Raw genomic sequence first — 24528 nt, 5'->3', positions numbered from 1 at the left:
TGGCATTCAGTCCACTACAGTGAGGGTGGCTGAGGCCACAGGAATAGTCTGAATGACTATTTGGAAAACCAAGATATCTATAATAATATGAAGCTTATCAATGTTTCTAAAGCTTTCCAACCATGAAATTTAATACATATGAAACCAGAAGACTGAAACTGCCTAGAGAGGCTTTATATCCCCGCGAGTGGCTATCTGTCCTTTGGAACAAAATGTACTGAGGAGAGAAGTCGTGTACTTGGGGCAGTGTCCTGACTGGTTATAGAGAACTGAGCAAATGGTACCTTCTACTCCTCCTCTTCAGCCATCTTCCATTATGGAGGACATATGTGGTCCCTTGTTATTAAGGAGAGTCTACAGGATGACCTCTTTTCATCCCTCCCCGAAAATACAAGATTTAGAAGGACTGGAAGAGTGAGTGAGCTTGTAAATCTGTAGCAGAGGCTGAGCTAGCTTCACAAACCATGACTTACAAAGAACAATCTTAAAAACTCTTAAAGAAGGAAGAAAGAAATGTTGAAACTGATTCTAACTGTGCTACCCCATCCTCCTCCTCCAGCTGACAGGCACTCCGAGAAATGGTTGAGTAGCTACCAAAATCAAATGGACTCCCCTTAAAAGGAGTCACACTCTTCTTAAAACAGAACAGGAGCCATAAATTCCATCAAAGGTTCCATCCATTATTTTCTGGGTGATAACAGTGAGAAAATCCCAAGTTGTGGCAGGAGGGCATCAACATACCTGGGCGGAGATTTGCAGCAGGTTAGAGGAGCATCCATCTTTGTGTGACCTTGAAGGAAGTTGCCCTGAGACAGAGCTTGGATGACACAGTGGCCTTGGCAGAGGGAGTGGAGCCTGAACTGCCCAGTGGTGACTCTGCTCCTGTTCTGTGGAAGAAATGATATCACAGATCCACATACATCAAGGGCTGGTAATCCATCCATCTGAAGCTATAGAGTGAGGCAGAGGGAAGAGGAAGAGAGTGCTTTCATTTTAGTATTTAAGTAGAAATTTCCTAACAAAGTATTCCCAATTATCATTATAGTCATGTTTCTCTTGCTCCTGGTCAATGGAGCATCCTTTCACAAACTAGCAGGGTATATGAAAACAAAAAACACTGAAAACAGGAAATCTTGGATTCTGATCCCAAGTGGCAATGCCATTAATAGTGTGTACTCTCACTAAAGTCAGTTTTCTCTGAAGGGAAATGGAAGGTATATGATCAAAAGCTTGCCCTGCTCTAAAATTCTATAAAAGTCTAAATTGGCTTTCTTATTCATTCCAAACTCCTCAGCTCAACATTTAGAACACTGTATGGACCCATCTCCATCTCACTTCAATTCTTATCACTTCCCAACACAAATCTTTTTTCCAGATAAGTTAGTCAACTTACCAGTTCCTGGGACTGACTTTTGTGTTCCAGTATTCATAACTGGTTCAGGAAATATGCTTCTTTTCACCATCTTCTACTCTTAGGCAATGTCATTTAATTTCTTCAAACTCCTGTTCACAAATAATCTACTTATGGAGACCTACTGATGAATTTTTTCCATCTCTGATTATTTGTTCAAACATATGCCATGTGTTTGGGTAGTATAGCAATTTTAAATCAAAAGAAAAATAGTATTTTTCTTAAGTTTTTGGCACATCTTTAAAACATTTCCATATGTATTAAGTCTTGTAATTATACTGCAAGTTTCTTAGCAGGAAGTTCTTATATTCTGTAATAGTATTTTCCAACTTCATCTAGTAAACAAGACAATGTTTTAGGACCAATAAAAATAAAATTCCTAACCATGGAGCCATCCACTGGTACAGCATCAACAAAGTTCTTGGCCCAGAGTAGGCATTCCATAAATATTTTTATGTAAATATAGAAGTAAATCAATTAACAACTTTCTACTCAACCATGATTTTATACACACACACACACACACACACACACACACACACTAAAAACACCAACCATTCTTCCTCTTTTCAATATGATGACATTTCTCCAGTATGTGGTAGTTTATTTGGCCAAATTAGCTTTATTTTTAACAACATATTTTAGAAATAGTTAAAACATTTTAATATACTTTTATTTGAATTGCTTCTGTGTAGATTCATAAAATCAGAGGTAAGAGCTTTAAGATTATATGATCATCATAATTTAAAAATTGATTAATAAATTCTAACAGGGGATCTCAGCATTGCTAGAATTTTCTCTGTCTCTGTCTCTGTCTCTCTTTTTTTAAATTAAGCGCTATGCACAATGTGGGACTTGAACTCATGACCCTGAGATTGAGAGTCATATGTTCTACCCACTGAGCCAGCCAGGTCCTCTAGAATTTTCTATTATACATTTTGTCAGAAGTCCAATAACATTTGCATGATACCTATTATATTATTCATAGTAAATATTATTTATTATGGCCCTGAATTACTCAATAACTGTAGATAACTATATTGAATCTAAGTTATCTTATAAAATGAGCTGGGTCTTTTTTGATTTGGGGCAAACTCTAATTTAACATAACTGTCACTGATGCAAGTTAGGATGGGTGGAGCCTCCTAAAAAGGGAGGCTTTTGAGCCATTCCTGGGGCATTGGACTTGAATATTACACTCTTAAAAATTTCCTTGGACACTGAGAATTTGAACTTAACTCAATTGCAGCCCTCTTTTTTTTTTTTTAATTTTCCTTATACAATACAGGAGTTAGAAAAGCTGTAAAAATTAACATTAGCCCATAAATCTAAAGCAAATGTGATACTGTGATTTTTAAGAAATAATATATTTTGGTCATTCAGATGAATGGTGACCACAGATTTTTCATTTGTATTTGGTTTTCTTCCAGGGTTTCCGGCTCTTAGTTCCTAAAACCTTTGAAACATCCTATGATAAGGGTGATAAAGGTATCTTTTGTTATGTTAATGAGACCACTTTTGGAAAGCTCTTAGATAACCTAAGGACAGGTGATTTCTAGGAGAACCAACTGTGTGATTAGACGTTTGGAACTTTCAGTCCCAGCCCCAGACTTCCGGGGAGGGGACGGGATCTGGAGGTTGAATCAGCCAATGCCAATGACTTAGTCAATCATGACCGTGCAGTGAAGCCTCCATAAAACCCCCTAAGTGCAGGGCTGGGAGAACTTTCAGGTGGGTAAACACATGGAGGCACCTGGAAAGGTCATAGACGCTCCTCACCCTTTCCCCATACTTCATCCTATGTATCTCTTCATCTGGCTGTTGACTCACATCCTTTTTCATATCCTTAATAAACTGGTAAATGTGTTTCCCTGAGTGTTCTGAGTCACTCTGGCAAATTAAAAGAATCTAAGGAGGAGGTCACTGGAACCTTCAATCCATAGCTGGTAGGTCAGAAGTACAGGTAACAGCCTGGGGTTTGCAACTAGGGTCTGAAGTTGATGAAGGATAGCTGGAAGGAAGGCAGGCAAGGACAAGGGCCTCCACCCACCCCCAAGAGGAAACCACCCTTAAAAGGATTTTACATCACCCTGGAAGGAGCCCTCCACTCCTTCCCACATGATAGATGATAAAAACCTGATTGGATGATGGGCTCAGGAAGGGTAATCAGATTAAAACAGCTCACCAACAAGCCCATAAAAACCCCTAGATTTAGAAACTCCAGTGGCAACCCTCTTGGGTCCCTTCCCTTTTTGGGAGCTTTGTATGCTATCATTCAATATACTTTACTATCGCTCAGTAAAACCTTGTTTTGCTGTCCACCACTCTGTCTGGTCTACCTCTTCCTTCTTCAAAGTGGCATGACCAAGAACCACAGGCACCCAAGGAGAAGGAAGTCTTGTAAAAAAAAAGTAGGGGGTGGAGAATAATCTTGCAGGACTGAGCCCTTAACCTGTGGAAATCTGCTGCTCTCTTCAGATAGACAATGTTAGAATTGTGTTGAATTCTTGGACACCCTACTGGTGTCTGAGAATTGCTTGGTGTTGTGGTGGGAGACTCCCTTACCACATTGGAATTGGATCAGGGACCCAAAAGAGTTATTGTCAGTAGAGCAAATAACAACAGAAAATTGTATGCCTTAATTTAAAGTATCTTAACAATTGAAATATAATCTTTAGCAGTAACGTTTGTCTGGGTTTCTTGGATTAAATGCATCTTATCCACGATTCTTCTTATTAGTGGTAGCCCTAGACAAAAATTTAATGTAAATAAAGTCTGTCCCCTTTCTGCATCTTTTTTATCTTCTCCTTCCCAACTATTTAAGTTCTCCTGTGAGCCATGAGTGGGTTTGTAAACACACTGACCCCCTCAGTAGCTTTTTGTGCAACACTCTTTGAAGTCAGTAGTGAAGTAGTAGAGCAGAGTAATTGACATTGCAGAAGAGAACTTAACAGCAATAGTAATATCTGAGAACGAATAACTGATTTCCCACGGTTAAAGTTTCAGCTACCACTCTGATACCTATGAGGGGACAACTTTCTTTACAAATGAGACCTTAGCATTACAAATGAATAGATATGCATACTATAAATCTTTTCCCCAACCTTTATTGATTAAAAAAAAAAAAGGAGGGGAGAGGTTTGGAAGGAACAAGGAGTGACTGCAATCAATCACCTTCAGGACTTAGCAGATAAGGCCCATACTTTCCTAACTGATTCCAAGCTATTTAATGAAGATTCCTTATCTCAAGTAATAAGGAAAATTTTGATATGGAATTCTATATTGGTTGACAGGTTCTTTTTCCCAATACTTTTTAAAAGTTGTTATATTTTGTCCTAGGTACAAAATACGTTTTTATTCTGTTTTTACGACTTTCTCTTTGCCAGTGATTTTAAGTAATTTTATTATGAGGTCTTTGGTGTAGGGTTTCTCCGTGTTTCATGCACTTGAGGTCCATTGCATGATTTGGGTTGGAAACATTTCAGTCATTTCTTCAAATAATCTTTCTGCCCCCCCCCAGCCCCGCCCCTTGAGGATTTCAATTAACACATATGCTTAAGCTAGTTAAAGTTTTGCCATAGATCACAGTTACTGTGTTTATTTGTTTTTGGTCTTTTTCCTCTCTGTTTTATTTTGAATAGTCCTTTTGCTGTCTTTAAGCTCACTGATTTTGTTTTACTCTCAGGTTTGATGTACTGTGAATTCTATACAAGTGTCCATTTCATCTCAGATATTGTATTTTACATCTCTTGAAGTTTGATCTGGGTCTTTTACATATCTTCCATGTCTCTACTTACTGTGCTCCATCTTTCCTCTACGTGGGATATAGCTACAATAACTTCTACTAATTCCATACTCTATATCAGTTTTGGATTATTTCTATTGATGGCTTTTTCTCTTCACTTTAGGTCATCTTTCCCTGCTTCTTTACATGTGTGGTAATTTCTTATTAGATGCCAGACATTATGATTTTGCCTTGTTGGGTGGATGATGGATAGTTTTGCATTCCTATTAGAATTCTTGAATTTTGTTCTTGGCCATAGTTAAGTTACTTGGGAAGAGTTTATCCTTTTGAAGCTCTCTGTTAAGTTTTATGAGGTAGGATTAGAGAGATTTCTTTAGGCTAAGGCTTATTGTGCTCCACTACTGAGGTAATAACTTTTTTGAGTACTCTAATGTGTTTTGAATTACAACTAAGATTCTATGTGTAGGAACATGAACTACTCTCAGCTCTGTCTGAGCTTTGGTGACTGGTCTTTATGTTCCTTCAGGTGGTTCTTGTTTCCTTATATGCATAAACTGATTTATATGCAACTGAAGACTTGGGGGTATCTTCTGGAGATTTCAGGAGTTCTTGGTCTGTGAAGTTCTCTCTGTGCAGGGACTCTGCCCTGCAACCTCTAACAATGCTCTGTCCCCCTAGATGACCAGTTTCATCTCTTCAACTCTGGGACAAGACCAGACTTAGCCTGGGTTCCCCCTCCCTGAACTATTACCAGGAAATCCTCTTCAGACACTGAGTTGAGGTACTTATGGTGCTTACCTCATTTGTTTCCTCTTTCTCAGGGATCACTATCCTGTGCTGTCTGATGTTCAATATCTGAAAACATTGCCCCATATATTTTATCTGCTTCTGTAATTGTTTCAGACAGGAGGGTAAATCTGGCCCCTGTTACCCCATCTTCATAGAAGCAGAAGCCCATTTAGTAATTTGTTTTTGCTTTTTAGTTTAAGTTTTTGCTTTGATTTTTCACATAAATCCCTTCCATAAAACACTTAGTAATAGTTCACTGCCCAAAATGGACTTTTTATAAACGTTTTAGATTGAATGAAATAAATATTAAAGAGAAAGGAGAAATTCTGTTCACTTACATGTTGCTCAGAGAAAAATATATCTGGAAAATTTAGTGAAGGATACAATTCTAAGATGACAGTTCTATTCTTAGCTCTATTTGTAACAACTTCTCTGGCCTCAACTTTTTATGCCTACATTTTCATATAAAATGGTAATGGATGTTGACACTCCTCTCTAAAATTAAGAAAGGTTTTTCTACGTTATATTGAAACAAACACAGTCTTAACTAGGACTATATTGGAATTCTATCTATATTGCCTCTGAAGTACTTTAACAATTGTGACTGTTATCTGTTTATAAGTTATTCATTATCAGTAAGGGAGCTGATTCCAAGTCATGCTCTGGAAATCATCTGATAAAGTCACCATTAATAGCAACATTAATGATATATCTCAAGGAAGGGGAAAATAAAAATTATTTCTCAGTTCAACAGTGGTAATACCCTCAGCTTTCACATTAACTGAATGACTTAATGGGTCTTTATTAATAAATGTCCCCATTTTCCCACAAAACATCTCTATGATGGTTATATAAAAGCAGCTTATGCAAATTTCTGCTGTATTTCAAAAGTAAAAGCATATAAACTTGCTGCATCCAACCCTTTTCCCATCATTCCTTCTGGTTCATATCAAGCCATATCAGGCATTCAAAATAAAGAAAATTAAATAGCACAAATACATGAAAGTATTTCGTATTTACCCCCAAACCCATGTGTGCAGATCTGTAGATACATTTGACCTCATGTGTTAGAAGATTTAATTTCATTCCAGTAAACAAAGTCCCTCAGTAAAGGGACAATTTATGGTAGAATATATTAGCTTGGCACCACACACCTTTACTATCAATGATACTTTTAGTCTGTGAAAGTTCATGACAGAAAGTGACCTTCAAACATTCTTAGATTTCAAATTCAAACAGTCTTGGATTTCAAATAAAAAATATTAACGTTACCTGACCCTAAATATCAGAGTTATGTACATCATTATTATGTAAGATCCCCAGACCAGTAGAATTCATATCAGCAAGGAGCTTGTTAGAAACATAGGATCTCAGATGTCACCCCAGACCTAATGAGATACAGTATGCATTTAATAAGACCCCCAACTGATTTGTCCACACGTTAAAGTTTGAGAAGCACTGGTGTACATCACCTTGCATCCCTAATTCAGCGGCTAAACTCAGGGTTTTATTCTAGATAAACTATATTTTTCTTACTCTAAGAAAGGCCATGCCTCTCACCATTGTACAATAATCCTGGCATTGAATTCAATTTCTGCAATGACAAATGCAACTTGTAGGCAAAGGTCCAGGTGCATGAGTGAGGTGTTGTAGAAAATCATTCAAGAATGCAAGGATCTTTCTTTCCTGAAAATATGTCCCAGATCTCTTGATTCTGAACTACAAGACACTGCATATGACTATACAATATTTAAAAGGCAACTCCTTCATGATGCCTTTAATGATTAGAATTTTCCAGAATTTATGCAAGCCCCTAATTTAAAATAAAACCAATTTTCATTGTTCTGATAAAAAGGTTGGATGTAGTTGTTCAGAAACCCAGTTATAATAATAGAAATTTAGATCAAGAAGGGATACTAGAGGTTATTTAGTTCTCCTATTTTAGACTACCTCCTGTTATTTAAAGGGAAGTAATTTGCAATAAAAAATTGCAGAACTTGTTATTTATCCTCTACATAACTGACCCTGCCAATTTTCAAAAAGAACTTATTATGTTCTATGGGGCACCTGGGTGGCTCAGTGAGGTAAGCCTCCCACTCTGGGTTTCCTCTCAGGTAGTGATCTCAGGGTCCTGGTATCAAGCCCCCTGCTCAGCAGGGAGTCTCTTGAAGATTCTCTCCTCCTGTCCCTCCTCCTCCTCTCCTATGAGCACGTACTCTCTCTCTCAAATAAGTAAATAAATCTTTTATAAAATAAAGTAAAATACCACTATATAAAATAAAACTGTTAAACTAGATTCATTTTTAAGAATGTATAAAGGGAATGAAATAAATATATCAACCACCTGGCCTGTGTTTACTGAGATTAAACATTGAATTTGGCTCTTCACTTCCTGGAAATTAAGTCAAAAAAGGGAAGCAAAACAGAATATATAACCAGTTAGCACTTGCAATCCCATGTATAGAATCTCAGTTGAGGATATTAATAACCACATAGTTCATTTTGCTTTTTAAAACATTCTATACAGATGATCAATTTTTTGAACCAGACTTTTTTCTGAAGAGTTATATTTCTACAGTAAATGAAAGATGCTATATTTGGTTCCATGTCATTTTAACTGTTGAATAAAGTCTAAAATACACACAAAAAAACCCCTAAATCCTATTGGCTAAATCCTGAATAAAGGAAATGGATAAGAACAAAGATCTGGTTTAATTTTTAAAAAATGAAAAACTTTGACTTACTAATGTTTGATGAAGTCATATTTACCTGGTCAAAACCCTTTAGTTAGGTATCCATGAAACAACTGATATTACGTAAAGTGCTTTCTGCTCAATACAAATAGTCAATCCTTCCTTAGATGAAAACACTTTGAGAATTAATAGTTTTCATGTACATTTGTATTGGCTATTTCTATGACAATGTTGGTATTAAGACCAGAAACAGAATACTGCATTCTTGACTTGGGTTTCAAATACTATCTTGAAATTTGAATTTGAATAAGTTCAGATCTTTGAGAAGTTATTTTACAAAGGATAGCAAATGGATATTCTTCACTTCTAGTAAAGGAAGCAGGAGAAATCAGTCTATTGAAGAAGAAAAAGAGCAAAGCAAAGCAGTAATTTCCAGTAGTCGTTCAGTTATTCAGAGGAAAAGCATACAGTCATAAAAAGTTTTTCCAACCTGGCAATGTGTGTGTACGTGGCAGGGTGGTGGTGAGGGGTGGTGTGTGTGTGTGTGTTGAGAAATAGAAATTAGATGAAAGACCTTCCTAACTGTAGAATTATTTAACAAGGAAGAAGTGGAGCATGTGGAATTTCCCACCCACTTTAGTTATCTCTAAAGTTAGGGATAACTTAGATAAACCATAACCTGCTCATATGGCTGAGATCTACAGGTTTTGTTTTGCTTTTTGTTTTTGTTTTTCTCTTGAAGTAAAGCTTGTGATAGGCCCATGAAGGGAAGGGTCAATTCTAAAGGAACCATGCAGCTGGGGAGTAGTTTAGCACTGACAGACACTCTCCATGCTTTTATCTACTTCAATCTACTCCCCCAATCCTTGTCAATTGAAGTCAATTATCATCTGTGTGCAGAGGACAGCCTTGTGGGCAGAACACTGAGCAGCTTCATCTCCCCACTATCACTTTTATCTCCAGCCTCTCCCTGGCCATGTTCTGACTGACTGCCCCTTCCCCCTTGGCCAGACTAAACAAAGAAAAATGGCTGATTGTTCTGTCTTTATGAAAACCCTGAAAAGCTTGCCACAGGGTTTAAATTATCATATCTATAAGATATGTGTCTGTATTCATCAAATTTAATATAAAGCTAAATAATCTATACTTTTTTGTAGAACACTGATAAAAAGCTGTCATGTTACTGTCTGCCTACATTTATAAACTTCTACTGGAGGGAGAAAAAAGTAATTCCCTTTCAGCTTACTGAGTACTCCTAAGGTAAGTGCTTTTCTTTCATTATATCATTTATTACCTCCTTAAAACAACATGCAAGGTATGCAATATCATTGCTTTTAACAAAAAAGTAAACTGAGGCACAGATAAAGTAATTTACACAAGATCTTACAACCTGTAAGTGACAGAATCAGGTTTCAAAACTTACGTATGTCTAAACATTAGGCCCATGATCTTCACCTACTTACTACATAATTTCCCATAAACAAATCTCAGAAAGTTTTGTTGTGAATCATCTTTGATATAAAATAGCTACTCATGAAGTTCCTCTACCTAAATAATGCTTTAAGGTGACATCATTTTTCCTAGCAGCCGGCTCAGATCTCAGAAAGACAAGTATTTTAATTGGAAACCATTCTTCCTTACCAATTATTTAGCATTTTTATATATTTCACTGTTTCTTCTCAAAATATACGTTTAAATAGCCCCCTTTTTCTTCTTCTGATTCTGATTTTTACTCATTTCTTCTGATTTCCACTGATGTCAAAACATATGTAATAATTAAGTGCAAAAGCAACAAAAGATAAAATATTTCAGAATAGCTAAACAATGAAAATTCTGATCTTTTTCAGAGACCATGACATAGTGAATACTTGAGTATCTGGACTTGAAAAAATTGGTTTCTTATTATTAATGAAATTAATTCTGTTGACAAAAACATCATCAGTTTCACTATCTTTTTTTCACTACTGCTCCCTGTTCCTTATGATTTTCTTCACTTTCTATAATAATTAGATGCCAATAACTCATTTATCTTTTTTTTTTTTTTATAAACACTAGCTGGCTTAGAATGACAAGCTCCCCCTGCACATCTGCATATTCTCTCCCAGTCCCTGGTGTAAGATGATGTCAAAATAGAGGCATATTGAGTTTTTATTGGATCCTGTGCTTTTTAAAAATTTTTCTTACATTATGCAAATAATTCATGAATACATTCTATTTTTTACAAATTAAACATGGAGATAAAATCAACTTTTAGCCCTACCTTCCCTGTAGGTAACTATCTCTACCACAAATTTAATATATTTATTTCCCATCTTTTCTTAATACTTCCATACACATGTCAAGTAGATCTAGAACTACTTTATATATATTTTTTACATGTTTGTGTGTTTTACATACTGTAGATATTCTGCAACTTTTATTTTTTATTGTACAATGTCTTAGAATTCTGTTGCTATTACCAAACATAAGTATGACTCATTCGTTTTAACTGTTGCAAAGTAACAATTTTACTTCATGGAATAAAAATATTAAGATTCATTTAACCACTCCCCATACAGAAACACTTAGGTTCTTCCTAGGATTTTATTATTATAAACATTGCTGGAATAAACATTCGTTTTTATGAATCCTTATATACATGTATTATTCTAGGGTAGATACTGAGAAACAGGATTTCCTACTACATCTTACTCTAAGGGATATTTCTGTGGTAAGAAGTTATATTAGGATCATAAAGGCTCAGGCACTAAAGTAAAAACCTCCTCAATCCTGGAGTCAAGAGTTATAAAAAGTCTAGCAACTTAGCAGCAGTTGTATTTTTGCAATGGAAAACAATGTAGTGGGAATAAAAGGAAATGGAAACTAACCACTCCTGCTAATTAGAAGTTGTGCAGCCTCTCCAGACTTCCATATTCTCACTTATAGTACGAGGGGATGGGACTAGATGATTTGTCAGAAATGTTCCAGATCTACCTGGCATATTGCTGGTCTTCCTTTATTCATTCATTCAACAAGCATAAACAAGGCATATGTAAGAATCTACAATGTTTCCATAAGGACAGAAAAAGAAATAATACCAGGAAACAGAGCAATGTATAAACAGATATTCTTTAAACAAATTTATCTAGGCCACAAAACGTGTGCTTTCTAAAAGAAAAAAAAAAAGGAAAAGTACAAAAGATAAACACTTCTCATTTATATAGTTTGCTTTATTTGTCTGAATAAAGCATCTGCTTGGTATACATTTATCTGTAAACAATAAAATCTGGAGTAAAGTTATTGCCCTCTCCTACCACCCCACTCAGTGGAGGCATAAGAAGATTTATTCTAACAGGTGCTTACATATTTCCTGTGGCCCCAAAGTGGTAATTGCCCAGAAGAGCTATGGCCAATACTGGGACATGGAGTTCTGGGGGCTGTTTCTTGTATTCTCTAGATTTGTAGCTGTCCAAAATCAACTCAAGGCCCATCTGCTGGATTGTTCTCCTAAATACAATGCTCCCATCTGCTATATCATAAATTGCACATAGCATGCAGACACACTGCATAAAAAAGGGGGGTCAAGAAGGGGAAATATGGGGAAGGACTTCTCAAGAAGAGACTTTTGAATTTAATACTTATGAAAAACGAAAAAGAAAAATATAACCCCTTTTAACCAGGTTTTTAAGATTTCTCTCCTTGAGCACTGAGCCTATACATCTCTTCACTTATTTAAGCTTTCTTTGAAGTTACAGTAGCTTCAAAGGCAAAAGGACTATGTGAGGACACAAAAAAGATGAATCACAATAGACAGTGTAAAGTAAAATGACACTGAATTATCAGTCTGCTGAGAAGACAGCAAAAAGTAAATTACTATAAAGTATGGCTATATTAAAATGAGGAAAACATATGACATATCAAGACCGCATCTAACAATTACAACATAAATAATGAAAAACCTAACTAGGAAAGAACCATAAGTAAGTTCCTGTTTGTCAATGCCATCCTTGGTTAAATAGATCAATTTTCAATATAGACAGTGTCTACCCACACAAAGTGGGAAATTGAAACACTCTCTGAGTAAGTGACTTCAAAGCATGATTTCACTAACCCTTTGTCGATTACATCAATTTGGTTAAGCTTAATTCAGTTCAGACAACATTTATTATGCACCAGACATTCTATTAATTGCTAGGAATATAAACATAACAATGTGATTCCTACCAAAAAAGAGCTTACCTTCCATTGCAAGTATTTCAAAATTCTCAAATCTCAAAACCAAATCAATTTCAAAGTGTTTCATCTTTAAACAAAGAGGAAGAGAAAGAGGTTACATAAATTTTTTTGCAAGGACTCAGCATGATTAACATCCTAAGGAAGTAATAACTCCAAAAACATTAGGAATCACTATTCTGGAAAATTCAAGAAAATTTTTGCAATTTTAAATTCTGTAACAAATTGTTTGAGGGAAGCAGGATAATAATAGCATGGAAAAAACACTGGACTAGAAGTTAAGTAACTAGGTTTTAGCTATGCTCTTCTATTAACTGACAGTGTATACTTACACAATTTAATTTCACTTGTATAGACTTAACTTTCTTTAGCTGTGAGAGAGGGAGAAATTAAATAACATATGTTCACTTTCAGCTTTAACCAGTTATTAGGCTTCCAGTTGTTTGTGTAGAAAAGTAGCAAATAAAGATAGGTCAGATAGGTAAGTTCAACAAAAGCCAGGTAAAGTTGAAAGGTATTCAATTATTCAGTAGACCATCTGCTGCTCTTTGTATATCTTACTTCACTGTATTGGATAAATATTCTTCCATCAATCATAATGCTTTGCGATTAAGGTATTTACTGAATTTAATATTTTGAAACAATGGTAAGTTCATCAGACAGCTCATACTTACTCTCAACCTTCCATTTTAAAATCCTTTCTTAATACACTAAGGCCACTCCTGACCATGAATAAATAATATGATAAATATAGTGTAACATTTGCTTAGTTCTGTTCACTTTTTAAAACTATACTTAAATCTCTGTGGTGTAAAATTTAATAATATCTCAGATAGGGAAATATTTTTACCTGCTATTTTGTAATCTTTCCTCTAAATGTGGAATGTAGGGAAAAAATCCACTAGATTGTTAATCAGTGTATTACAGGCCTCTAATTTGTTGCTCTGTGATTTACTTATTAAATTCATTTATGCAAAAATAAAACAACCTGGTTAGAATTCTATTCATGGTTGAGTTAATCTAGGATTATAATTTCCAAATGATATTTCACTTTTGTACAGACATATTTAACCCCTGGTTTGTAGATGTAAATTTTAATTTAACTTCTGCATTTGCTGTTCCTCTGAGATAAGAAAAAATGGTATTAATTTGGGGAAATATATACCAAAAAGGTAGGGATATTGTCCTAAAATCTTGTATATATAACCATTCTTACATTCTTCCCATTCCCGATATATTTTCTTAATGATGAACTGTAAGCATTTTAATTAGATCTTATTTATACTAATTGTCAACCTATACTTTAAATAGCCATTTACCTCATTTCTAATTATTAATGATGTATAATCTCTCAAAGGTAAGATTAGGTCCTTCAGTTCTATACATATCTTATATGCTAAGTGGTTCCTCATATACCAAATCTTACAAAGAACTCCACTCAGATCATCTTTCATCTCTTCCAAGTGCAGGACTGGGACCAGCATTGTACATTCAAGTGAGTGCTGTATACTCATCATCCAAAAGTTCATCTCAGGTAGACAAGTAAAGGTAGCACATATAATTCAAGGCATAAATGTAATCTGATGTCTGGCAGGGGCAGGACTGGTGATAGGAGTGCTTGTTAGATCTATTCCGGCAGGACTGCCATCTCTTCTCTCATTTCTTAAACTGCCCAAGAATCCTCTAACAAAAGACATTCCGTAATGGCTGTGGAAAAGCTGCGGAAGGTTTAAACTTAGCTGACACTCTCCTAGTGTCAGATATGATACATTCATACATTTCAAAAGAGTGGGTCAGGGTATCAGGCCACCGACCCTCCCTTCATTCGTCTGTGGCTTCCCAAGTTAATGCATAGTGCAAAGACACTAACTACTAACTAACTCTCCAGCTCTCCATCCATGTGAAACATCCATCTTACATCCAAATGAAAGTCCCATAATCCTAACAGTTGGCCTTTCTGCTCTATACTCACTGGTCTCAGAGGATCTTAAGGAACTGTTTACCTCTTAAGTTGAAAGAATAATTTAAGTTTGTGAAAATAAATAAACTAATCCAGAATGTATTATTCCTATTGGCATTAATATGATCAGCATCGTGATTAATGATGTTCATTAGGTTTGGTATTTGTGCCTAGAATAAAACTAAAAAGACACATTAGGATTATAACTGCAGAATACATATGTGTGTGTGACTGTGTGTGTGACTGTGTGTGTGTGTGTGTGTTTTAATTAAGTAAATGGTGTGAAGGGATGTAGTGCTAAAGTAGCATTCTAAAGTAATAGCAGCAAAGAATTAATGGAATAACCTGGTAAGCAAAAGAAAATGTTAAAGAGGTATTTTAGGGAATCATTTGTGAATAATTGTATTCTGCGTTTTATGTATTATGCGAATTATGAGTAGAATCTTTACTCATGTCATTATTAGAATAAAAATTCTCAATTCTAAAAATAATCGAATATTACTATTAAGAATGTGTAAGTCCTTCCATAGAAGTGCTTTAGCACTCTTGTCTCACCATCTGTTGTCCACATAATGTAGAAGATACTATTAATACTTCTGTTTTAAGGGTAGTAATAAAATTTTCTGAACTATCTTCTCAAAATTATTAAATACTCTATTAATTTGTTAAAAATAATCTTCACCAAGCTTAGTTTGTTTGATTTCTACAGTGTATTATGCAATGAAATCAAGCAGCAACCCATATCATCAACCTATTTGAGAAAATTAGCCAAAAAGGAAAGAAAATCTTGATGATGGGAGTATTTTTCTGCCATAATTGCTAGGACTATCCCATAGCTTATATCTCTTCAGGTTACTTAGTATTAATACTCAGTAGAATATTATGAAGTCAGGAAAACAAAACACAACTTGCATAGCCAAAGATGACAAAATGCAAGACTAAATGTCCAAATTTCTAATATTTTATTCAATAACTGTTTCATAACAATTGTGTGCTAAATACCATTTTAGGTCTTAGGATATATAGAAACAAAACAGATGAAAGTCTCTGACCTTATGGAGCCCATATTCTAGTTCTACTTAAAGATATTTATAAATAATGATACGTTAATATGTCCATCACTGCCTTTATCACAGACTGTACAAAGATACTGCAGATTCTACAAACACCATCCATCACCACAAAGAAGGCAGCTATCATCCCAGGCATATAGCTTAGAAAACACGGCTGGTTCTATATTTCTCTGTCTAGCCCCTTCAGCAGGTAACACTATCCCTAGCTTCAACTACTTCGAAAGACATATTTACAAATATTAGTAAAAGTGACATTTGAGGGAGGAAAGAAACAGACTTTATATTCAGAATCTGTTTGTTTAATAATATATTATGTTATAAAACTGCCTTTTGGCCTTTGGAATCATTCCCACTCATTTGCATCTGAATGAAAGCCAAAGCCAACAACTGAGTGAGTTGTTGGAAGGTAACCACATCTCCTTATTCCTCTGTTACATTCTCTTATTCACCTCTCTTTTTTCATGGCAAGTAGAAGTAAAGAGAAGCCCAGTGGCATGACTGATAAGTTCTGCTTGCTGAAGAACATTTACTCAGGAGACAGTAAGGCTCAAGGATGACCTGGAAGACTCTAGGGCTTTAACTTTTTTTTGTATAGAATGTTAACTATTATAGTACTAGTTCCATGGAGGTGACAGGAAGTAACAGTTACAGAGTCCTCTCATCCATCATCAAGAGGCACAAATATTTTTTGAATATCTACTGTGTATTAACCATGAAACATACATTGTATGGTTCATAGTGTAAAAGACTATCTCTGCACTCAAAGATTATATATCTTTATATATATATATATACTGTATATATACACTACCATCATGAACAATGGATGATTCATAGTTCACATGTATACATTCATATATGTAAATGTATGCATATGTACACATACATATATGTTCATGTATCTGTATGGTTCATATGTAAAAGGATGGCATAAACATTTTTAAAATACATAATGATGTCATATTTTACATTTCATACCCACTGCTCACCCTATATGCGGACCATTCTTGCCCATAAAGACAGAAAGCTAGAACAAAAACTTCATAATTGTGATGTATAGAAAGATGCAATCATGCAAACTTATCCTCATGGTTCAATCAACAAATATTTACTCAGCAGTCAGAGACATCTGGCACAATTAAAGATTTGCAGTGATCTCTGCCCACAAAAGAGATTAAGATGTAATAAGGAGGAAAAACAGAACAAAAGTATGATAAAATGCAAACACACATGGATAAATCACGGAATTGTAAGAACAAACACATTAAAAGGAGGATTAAGTTTGCGTAAGAGAGAAAATGAATTTCTTTTAAGCCTTTAATCTTGATCCTCGAAATTTTAAAGATTTGGTCATTGCTTTTCAATATTCATTTGGCAAATTAGTTACACTTAACATAGTCTTGTGTCTTCCATTCCTAATCTATTTAAGTCCTTTGAGAGACTCTCTGACCAAGCAATTTGCATCACTTCTTTTCTGCTCAGTTTTTCCTGGTCATTGCCTGGTTTTGATAATAAATAGCAACCATAGGTCAAGATGAAAAAGAATATCTTCCACTGTTAAAGAAATGTTGTAATAAAAACAACTCTGACGTGACTGATAGGGGGAGGAAATTCTCTAAGCAGAAATCTACGTTTCCTAGGAGATCTTAAATTTCAATACCAAGAAACTGCTTCAGATCTGGAAAGTCTATTCTATCTTTTGTATAGAAAAATTGTGATAGGATTACAATGTTTCAATTCTTCTAAATCAATGTGATATAGTAGTTAAATTTGTATTTCCACAAAATTACTAGGTCTATTTGAGCAGTGAGTTGATATCCTGGCTGTGTGATCTCCAACGGTCCTTGGCTCTAGTGTGACCCTAGGTATGTCTCAAGCCTGTGATTAATGGACAATCCTGGACATTTGGCAGACTAGAGTCTGTAATATAGATCAGCGGCACCCACCTAGTGGTAGCCAAGACAACAAGAATTGATGATAATGATTGTTTCTCCATCAGCTACGATTCACATGTTTTCTAGAGAGAGTAAAAAAGCAGATTTACCACAGGTAGTGTCAGACAAGATATTGAGCACAATCCAGTAAAAATAAGTAAACCTTACTATCCCATTTATCCTTTAATTTTTCACTTTGGAAGCTCACTAAAACAGATTCAATTGAAAAAAAGAAAGAAAATGCTGGTGTGCCAGGAACTGAGAAGACACCAGACCAAATAATATGCTGTGCTGCTTGTGTGATACATGCAGATATGATGCAGGAAAATTCCAGTGCCAATGATGCGGCAGCATGAAAACCCTGGTGTTCAGGGAGACCTATCAGCGTGAAGCTGGGCAAACCCTGTCCAGGCAAACAATTCCCTTCATTAACAGGCTAACAAAAAAATAAATTTTTAAGAAGGAAAAAGGGAATGAGGAAAAATGTGATGTTGGAGAAATATATTTCTAATTCACTTAGTAAATAACATACAAATGGCAATAGGCTTAATAATTATCTTCATTTAATTGAAGAGATGAAAACAGATAACATCATCACATGCCAGAAACATTTTCAAGAGACCCCAGCTTCTGATCAAAATCAACTAAATTCTAACTTCTAAAGTTTTGTTTTCTATAATTCATAATTTAAGATACAATGAGAATGCTTTTCTGAACTTAGATTCCACTTGAAACATTTCAGGCTATAGAAGAATCTTCAAGAAAATGATTTTAGTGATTGAATTTAAATGCATTCACATAAAATCCTCTATTTTCAAAGAGGGAAAACAAATTTTAAAACCTTTAATATACTGGACTAGTATCACTGGTCAAATATAAAATAATTGTTATATAATTTCAGTATAAAGTCACTGAAAAATATTTTTGTATTGTAAACATTAAAATAAAAAATGTGTTAATTTTACTGAATAGAAAGTACTTTAAAGCCAACTTTTAATAATTTCAGGACAAAGTTGACAACATTCTCTTTCTATACGCGCTTTCCACTTGAATCTCTAATTCTAATTCTCTAAATAAGAAACATCTGGTTGTGTTTAACATGTATCATTTATTCGATGTGGGTCCTTGTGTAAGAACAATTCCAATTTTCTCAAGTTGAACTATGGAGAGGTTGCCACTTTATTATTCATTATTTACAACCTGATCTTGATATATGGGGCCCAGAGAAAACACCAGAAGGTAACTCTTATTATGTTGTATAATATTTTTAATTAAGAGATGATATATCTCAAATTTTAAAATTTGAATGAATAAAAGTATCAAATACTCAAATACATCATATTTCTGTAAATAGTACTTTGCTTTGTTACTAATTACTGATTAATACTTGTTCATTTCAAGACATATGTACTGAGTGCCTAATCTGATGTAAAGAGCCATAAAGATGAGTAATACACAAATCCCTGCTCTGTAAAAGGCTATAATCTAGTACAGGAAATAAAAATAACTCATATATTCTATATTCTGTAAGAGAAGATAGAGTAAAGGAAGTGGCACAAAAAATAATAGGAAAAGAATTTAAACGAGAAAACAGCTCCAAGGAATTTGATGTACCAGGAAAATCTTCATAGAGGGATTTAAAGATAGCTCTTACAGAATAGGTTAGGGCATGTGGACTAGAAGGAGAAAAGGAGGATATTCCATGTAGGGAAAGCACAAATACAAAGATATGGAGATGAAAAAGCATGGGTTATGTCAGTGCATCACTGAAGAGTCCAATTTCATTAGAATACAAGGCGTCTATAAGGAAATGATTGGAAATAAACCTGAGAAAGTAGGTTGGAGGTAAATTATGGCAGCCTTGAACTCCTGACTATATTCTGAAGTAACAAATCGTGGAAGGAGTTTGAGCAGGTGGAGTGGTATGATCAGATCTGGCCAGCAAAAGATTACATCATCAACCATGTACATTGTGGGGAAAAGATGGCAGGCTCTGAGAGCCCAGGCAGGAAGTAATAGAGACCAAGATTAGGGTGATGACCTTGGAAATGGAAGGAAGTAAAGATTCATTAGGCAGAGGGACCCTGGACAATTAGGCATATAACTGAATGTAGGAAATGGAAAAGACAAAATAACAGTTTGGCATCTCGGTGACTACAAAATCAGTGTTGTAATTGATAGTAACAGGTAAGGCAAGATGAAAATGGATTTTGCATGAGAAATTGATGAGTTCCATTTTGAACAAGCAGAATTCAAGACTGTAGAAAGATGTCAAGGGAGAGAGGTCAAAAAACTATATTACCCTTTTTCTTCCCACATATATAGCAACCTTGCTAGCATGAGGGATCATACGTGATGCTAATTCATTTGCCAAATCCTCTGAAAATATCTTGCTTGAATCCTGACTTTATTTTTGTCCATACCTCCCTAGTCTCCTGTCACTCGCATTTGAAGTAGAATCGATCTTCCTGGCTTTTATTATTATTATTCACATTTCCTTCTAACTCAAGCAATATTTGTTAATTTCTCACCAAGCACATTTCTCCTTTTAACACCATCCTAAAATAATCCGTGCCCACAGTTTTATACCTTTATACTAAATTTAATAAAGAGATTATATTTCCCTCTAACTATGCTCTTTTTTGTTTCACTTCAGTTGATGCATTTTAAATAAATTTATGTCTTCCCCATTTAAAAAAAAGAAGAAACCATTATTCCATCTTTCCTCAGTGCTGGTTTCTGTATTTCTTTTTTCATTGATATTTGACACTAAATGGGTGCTGTTTTTCTGGAAAGATTTGATGAACTCAGAAATACTGAAAATCTTTATCATCTTTGTTCAACAAATCTGTTTAAAAAACAATATAACTATAAACTCCGAGGACAACATATAAACAAAATAAGCCAAAATTCAAGGTCCATAGTTAGGATCTTGTCACTTTATTGCTTTTACTTTGACATCTCTCCAATCCTGTCTCCTTCCCTGGCAAATACCCTAATCAAATCACAAGTGGCTCCTGCTTTTATGACCCACACACTTTTTAATGTAAACCATATATAATGTAACAGTGTAATCATGGTCTTTCTATCAAAGTGTGAGATCCTTGAAGACAGGGAGCATCCCATTTTAATTCTTATGTGCCTCCTGCCTGGCACAGTAGCTGACACATAATATGTGGCCTAAATGTTTGATGAAGAAATACATGAAGAAATGAATGTACAAATGCTGGAGTTAGAACTAATGGCCATTCGGGCCAAAGTGCTTTAGAAGCTTAAGATGTCATATTTATTTTCTTGATTCTCTCTCCTTCTGATAGTTTTCAATTTGTTTAATTACACATAAAGCCAGCCAAGTTAAAATTAATTTTAAAAGGCCTGAGGGAACATATCATATGATTAATAAAATCAATATGCAATATGTTAAATATATCTTTTTAAATCAATGTTGCTAGCAATGTTTCTTATAATGTACTTATGTTTACATATAAATTAAATTATATTCCTTTCCATCATATTACCTTTTGTGACTTTTTATGCTTATGAAAGTAGTGCTGTTTATGTAGAAGACTTGGGAAATACCAAAAAACATAAAGAAGGGAAAAAGTCATTCATAATTCTACAGCCTAGAAATATTATTGTTAATTTGCGGTGCATTTTCTGCATGTTTTGATACATGGGATTATAATTTACATACAGCTTTGTGTCCTGGTCTATTTTTTTTTTCATTTAACATATTGTGAGTACATTCTTTGTCATTAAACATTTTTAGAAAATATCTTTAATGGCCACATACTGTTCTCTTTGAAAACAGTACCATATTATTTTTGCCTGTTCTTCTATATATTAGGCCTTTGGATAATGTCTAAATTTTTAAGATTATATATATTGCTGAAGAAAAAGTGCTATAATAAAATAACTATCAGGTAAATAACTCTAAATGTTCAGCCCTACACCAAGTTGTTAATTACATTATTTAATTTAATCTTCATGATTTTCTATAAGATAGATATAACTATCCACATTTACAGTCGAGGAAATAGGTTCAGTGAGAAGAAAAAAATAACTTACGCTAAGTCACACAACCAGTAAGAAGTACAGGAGCTATTTGAACCAAAATTTTCTGATGCCCAGCTTCTCTCTGACCAGGAAAACCACAGCTTTGATTGGACCTTTAAGATTAAATCCAAGAAAACAAATTATTGAGGGAAAGGGACCAACATTTTAAAATACTGCGAGCACATTTGAGAATGTACGTATCTTCTAATCGGCATTAAAAGTAATTAAGTTTTAAACCTTTGCCATTTTTAGAGATGAATCTTTTAACTCTTATTTATTACCCTTTTCTTTGATTACTGGTTAACTAGTTTCTTATGACTTCCAGCCATTTTTGTCTCATGTTGGAGAATTCCATGTTCATATACTTTTGCTATTTTTCTATTAGGCCTTTGTGTTTTCCATATTGATTTGTATAACCTCTATATACTAAGGATATCATATTTTTCATATTTGTGGTAGTTTCCTAGTTCAGACAATTTTGTTTTAATTTTTTGGCATATAAAAATTTACTCATTTTTTGGTTCATTTTAGTAGACAAATTTTTAGAGCAGTTTCAGGTTCACAGCAAAATTGAGTAGAAGGTATAGAGATTTCCCATATTCCTCCTTCCCCCTAACATGCACAGCCTCCCCTGTTATCAACATTCACCACCACACTGGTACATATGTTATAAATGATGAGCCTATACTGACATATCATCATCACCCAAATACCACAGTTGATATTAGGGCTCTCTTGGTGATGTACATTCTAATGGTCTGGACAAATGCATAATGACATGTATCAACTATTATAGTATCTTAACATTTACATTTTTAAAAGTCAGTTCTATCAGACTTATATTTATTTGTCTTTTGTACTTTGTAAAAGTTTATTTAACTATTAGATGAACGTTACAAGTGTTAGGTGAATTTTCTTTACAAATATTTTGTTTTACTTTATATAGGTTACATAATCATTTTTATATTAACTTATTTTAGACATACAAAAAACACATGGAATGATATAAATACACAGAGCTACAATACAATTTAAAAAATATGGGGCACCTGGGTGGCTCAGTCGTTAAGCATCTGCCTTCGGCTCAGGTCATGATCCCAGGGTCCTGGGATCGAGCCCCGCATTGTGCTCCCCTCTCAGCGGGAAGCCTCCTTCTCCCTCTCCCACTCCCCCTGCTTGTGTTCCCTCTCTTGCTGTGTCTCTCTCTGTCAAATAAATAAAATCTTAAAAAAAAATAAAATAAAATAAAACAGAACATTACTGAGCTATGTAACCCTCCCAGTAACATTCTCTTTCCTTCTCTCTAGAGGTTTTTGCAATTTTGATTTTGGCTTTATCATTCCCAAGAATCTTTTCTCATATATTTTGTTACATATTTTATATCATTTTGCATTTATGCAATTTTTGCATATATGACATTGCATAAAATTGTTTTGTAAATGCTATTGTTTCACAAATACTACCTTACTTATGAATTCTCTAAAGGTTACTTCTTTGATTTAATAATATGTTTTCAGATTTACCTATGTTGATACAAATAATCAGTAACTGACTTCCTAGTAAGTTAGCCAATTTAAAAATTAAGTGAAGATAACTAATTCTAGTGTTTTATCTTGGGTCCTTCCAAAAGTAGACTCTTGAGATGAGGCTTCAAGTATAAGTAATTAATTTGTAAAATACAAAGAACCTTGGCAGAGTGAGGACACAAGACAGGGAAGAGAAGACAGAAAATTAAGAGTGTGTTATATAAATTAGTGCAGCCCCTATGGAAAACAGAATGGAGATTCCTCAATAAATTAAAAATAGAACTACCATATGATCCAGCAATCCCACTTCCTGATATATATCTGAAGGAAACGAAATCACTATCTCAAAGAAATATCTGCACTCCTGTGTTCATTGCAGCATTAATTACAATAGTCATAACATGGAAACAACCTAAGTGTCCAATGGTGAATGGATTTAAAAAATGTGATATATATATAATAAATATTATTCAGTCATAAAAATGAAGGAAAACCGGCCATCTGTGACAACATGGATGAACCTGGAGGGCATTATGCTAATTGAAGTAAGACAGACAGAGAAAGGCAAATAATGTATGATCTCATTTTTTTAAAGATTTTATTTATTTATTTATTTATTTGAGAGACAGAGCACAAGCAGGGGGAGCAGCAGAGGTTGACAGAGAAGCAGGTTCCCTGCTGGACAGGGAGCCCGATGCGGGGCTCAATTGCAGGACTCTGAGATCATGACCCGAGCCAAAGGCAGACTTAACTAACTAAGCCATCCAGGTGCCCCTGTATGATCTCATTTATATGTGCAATCTAAAGAAAAATGAACTCATAAAAACAGAGTTAAATTGGTGGTTGCCAGGGGCGAGAGGATGGAGGAAATGGGCAAAAGTGGTCAAAGGGTACAAATTTCCAGTTTTAAGATGAGTAAGTTCTGGGAATCTAATGCACAGCATGTTGACTATAGTTAATATTGTCTTGTATACTTGAAAATTGCTAAAAGGGTAGATCTTAAAAGTTCTCACCATACACACAATAAAAGGTAACTATGTGAGGTGATAGATGTGTTAACTAATCTTTTGTGGTAATCATTTTGCAATATATTCCTATATCAAATCATCATGCTATACACCTTAAACTT

The 24528-nt window shown here is 34.7% G+C and overlaps 1 protein-coding gene across 13 annotated transcripts in view; it reads right to left on the bottom strand.

Moving 5' to 3' along the window:
• PKIB (cAMP-dependent protein kinase inhibitor beta) overlaps nt 1-24528 on the bottom strand; it is a 192504-nt gene that overhangs the window by 108453 nt on the left and 59523 nt on the right. For 9 of the 13 annotated variants that reach the window (XM_087865440.1, XM_087865434.1, XM_045798583.2 and 6 more), the window contains exons 3-5: nt 21886-21986; nt 12857-12920; nt 742-950 (exon numbers count right to left, since the gene is read on the bottom strand). The gene's annotated coding sequence lies outside the window, so the exon portion shown is untranslated. The other 4 variants (XM_087865435.1, XM_087865436.1, XM_087865433.1 and 1 more) reach the window with 4 other exon arrangements.

The sequence above is a fragment of the Ursus americanus genome, chromosome 11, assembly GCF_024610735.1.
Source record: "Ursus americanus isolate L20-20 chromosome 11, mUrsAme1.1.p, whole genome shotgun sequence".
Taxonomy (NCBI): Eukaryota; Metazoa; Chordata; class Mammalia; order Carnivora; family Ursidae; genus Ursus; species Ursus americanus.
The sequence above is the reverse complement of the archived record's forward strand: the minus strand, read 5'-3'. Positions and strand labels throughout refer to the sequence as shown.